Source organism: Physeter macrocephalus, chromosome 4 (genome assembly GCF_002837175.3).
Source record: "Physeter macrocephalus isolate SW-GA chromosome 4, ASM283717v5, whole genome shotgun sequence".
Classification (NCBI taxonomy): domain Eukaryota; kingdom Metazoa; phylum Chordata; class Mammalia; order Artiodactyla; family Physeteridae; genus Physeter; species Physeter macrocephalus.
In genome coordinates, this window is record NC_041217.1 from 61,697,736 (window position 1) to 61,701,626 (window position 3,891).

The window sequence follows — 3,891 nt, forward strand, 5'->3', positions numbered from 1 at the left end:
GCCTTTTTTTTTTTTTTTTTTTTTGTGGTATGTAGGCCTCTCACTGTTGTGGCCTCTCCCGTTGCGGAGCACAGGCTCTGGATGTGCAGGCTCAGCAGCCATGGCTCACAGGCCTAGCCACTCCGTGGCATGTGGGATCTTCCCGGGTTGGGGCACGAGCCCGTGTCCCCTGCATCGACAGGCGGACTCTCAACCACTGCGCCACCAGGGAAGCCCCCGCCCATATTTTAATTGTGTTGTTTGTTTTTTTGATATTGAGCTCCATGAGCTGTTTTTATATTTTGGAGATCAATCCTTTGTCTGTTGTTTCATTTGCAAATATTTTCTCCCATTCTGAGGGTTGTCTTTTTGTCTTGTTTATGGTTTCCTTTGCTGTGCAAAAGCTTTTAAGTTTCATTAGGTCCCATTTGTTTATTTTTGTTTTTATTTTCATTACTCCACAGCAAACATGATTCTCAATGGTGAAAAACTGAAAGCATTTCCACTAAGATCAGGAATAAGACAAAGATGTCTACTCTCACCACTCTTATTCAACATAGTTTTGGGAGTCGTAGCCATGGCAATCAGAGAAGAAAAAGAAATAAAAGGAATACAAATTGGAAAAGGAGAAGTAAAACTGTCACTGTTTGCAGATGACATGTTACTATACATAGAAAATCCTCAAGATGCCTCCAGAAAACTACTAGAACTAATCAGTGAATTTGGTAAGGTTGCAGGGTACAAAATTAATGCACAGAAATCTCTGGCATTCCTATACACTAACAACGACAAATCAGAAAGAGAAATTAAGGAAACAATCCCATTTAGCATCGCAACAAAAAGAATAAAATACCTAGGAATAACTCTACTTAAGGAGGTAAAAGACTTGTACTCAGAAAACTATAAAACACTGATGAAAGAAATCAAAGATGACATAAACAGATGGAGAAATATACCGTGTTCTTGGATTGGAAGAATTAACATTGTGAAAATGACTATACTACACAAAACCATCTACAGATTCAATGCAATCCCTATCAAACTACCAATGGCATTCTTCATAGTATTGGAACAAAAATTTTACAATTCATATGGAAACACAAAAGACCCCGAATAGCCAAAGCAATCTTGAGAAAGAAAAACAGAGCTGGAGGAATTAGGCTACCCGACTTCACACTATACTATGAAGCTACAGTAATCAAGACAGTATGGTACTGGCACAAAAACAGAAATATAGATCAATGGTACAGTATAGAAAGCCCAGAGATAAACACATGCACATATAGTCACCTAAGTTACAACAAAGGAGGCAAGAACATACAATGGAGAAAAGACAGCCTCTTCAATAAATGGTGCTGGGAAAACTGAGCAGCTACATGTAAAAGAATGAAATTAGAACACTACCTAACACCATACACAAAAATTAACTCCAAATGGATTAAAGACCTAAATGTAAGACTGGACAGTATAAAAATCCTAGAGGAAAACATACAGTATCATTTTAAATTGCTCAAAAAAAAAAATGAAACACCAAGTGTAAATCTAGCAAAACGTGTATAGGCCTTGTATGCTGAAAACTATTCAGCGCTGATGGAGGATATCAAAGAAGACCTACTTAAATGGAGTTGGCAAAGGTATAAACACATAGATTAGAGGAATAGAATAAAGAATCCAGAACTACACCCGCAGAAATATATTTTTGATAAGGATGCAAAAGCAAATCAATGGAGGAATGATAACCTTTTCAACAAATGGGGCTGGAGTAATTGGACTAAAATTAGCTCAAAACACATCACAGATTTAAATGTAAATGTAAAACTATAAAACTATTAAAAATCATAGGAAATATTTAGGATCTAACACTTGGCAAAGAGTTCTTTAATTTGATAATGAAAGCATGATTCATAAAAGGAAAACTTGATAAATTGACTTAATCAAAACTTTTTTTAAATTGCTTTGCTATAGCCCCTGTTAAGAGGATGAAAAGACAAGCTATAAATTGGGAGAAAATATTTGCAAATCACACATCTGACTAAGAACTAGTATTTAGAATAAAATAAAAGAACTCTCAATACTCAGTTTTAAAAATACATGACAAACCCACAACCAGCATTGTTCTCAATGGTGAAAAACTGAAACCATTTACACTAAGATCAGGAACAAGACAAGGTTGCCCACTCTCACCACTCTAATTCAACATAGTTTTGGAAGTTCTAGCCACAGCAATCAGAGAAGAAAAAGAAATAAAAGGAATCCAAATAGGAAAAGAAGAAGTAAAGCTGTCACTGTTTGCAGATGACATGATACTATACATAGAGAATCCTAAGGAGGCTACCAGGAAACTACTAGAGCTAATCAATGAATTTGGTAAAGTAGCAGGATACAAAATTAATGCACAGAAATCTCTGGCATTCTTATACACTAATGATGAAAAATCTGAGAGTGAAATTAAGAAAACACTCCCATTTACCATTGCAACAAAAAGAATAAAATATCTAGGAATAAACCTACTTAAGGAGACAAAAGACCTGTATGCAGAAAATTATAAGACACTGATGAAAGAAATTAAAGATGATACACATCGATGGAGAGATATACCATGTTCTTGGATTGGAAGAATCAACATTGTGAAAATGACTCTACTACCCAAAGCAATCTACAGATTCAATGCAATCCCTATCAAACTACCACTGGCATTTTTTACAGAACTAGAAGAAAAAATTTCACAATTTGTATGGAAACACAAAAGACCCCGAATAGCCAAAGCAATCTTGAGAATGAAAAATGGAGCTGGAGGAATCAGGCTCCCTGACTTCAGATTATACTACAAGGCTACAGTAATCAAGACAGTATGGTACTGGCACAAAAACAGAAATATAGATCAATGGAACAGGATAGAAAGCCCAGAGATAAACCCACACACATATGGTCACCTTTTCTTTGATAAAGGAGGGAAGGATATACAGTGGAGAAAAGACAGCCTCTTCAATAAGTGGTGCTGGGAAAACTGGACAGGTACATGAAAGAGTATGAAATTAGAACACTCCCTAACACCACACACAAGAATAAACTCAAAATGGGTTAAAGACCTAAATGTAAGGCCAGACACTATCAAACTCTTAGAGGAAAACATAGGCAGAACACTCTATGACATAAATCACAGCAAGATCCTTTTTGACCCATCTCCTAGAGAAATGGAAATAAAAACATAAATAAACAAATGGGACCTAATGAAACTTAAAAGCTTTTGCACAGCAAAGGATACCATAAACAAGACCAAAAGACAACCCTCAGAATGGGAGAAAATATTTGCAAATGAAGCAACTGACAAAGGATTAATATCCAAAATTTATAAGCAACTCATGCAGCTCAATAACAAAACAACAAACAACCCAATCCAAAAATGGGCAGAAGAACTAAATAGACATTTCTCCAAAGAAGATATACAGATCGCCAACAAACACATGAAAGAACGCTCAACCTGGGCTTCCCTGGTGGCGCAGCAGTTGCGCGTCTGCCTGCCGATGCAGGGGACGCGGGTTCGCGCCCCGGTCTGGGAGGATCCCACATGCCGCGGAGCGGCTGGGCCCATGAGCCATGGCCGCTGAGCCTGCACGTCCGGAGCCTGTGCTCCACAACGGGAGAGGCCACAACAGTGAGAGGCCTGCGTACCGGGAAAAAAACAAAAAAAACAAAAACCTGAAGAATGCTCAACATCATTAATCATTAGAGAAATGCAAATCAAAATGACAATGAGATATCATCTCACACCGGTCAGAATGGCCATCATCAAAAACTCTAGAAACAATAAATGCTGGAGAGGGTGTGGAGAAAAGGGAACCCTCTTGCACTGCTGGTGGGAATGTAAATTGATACAGCCACTATGGAGAACAGTATGGAGGTTCCTTAAAA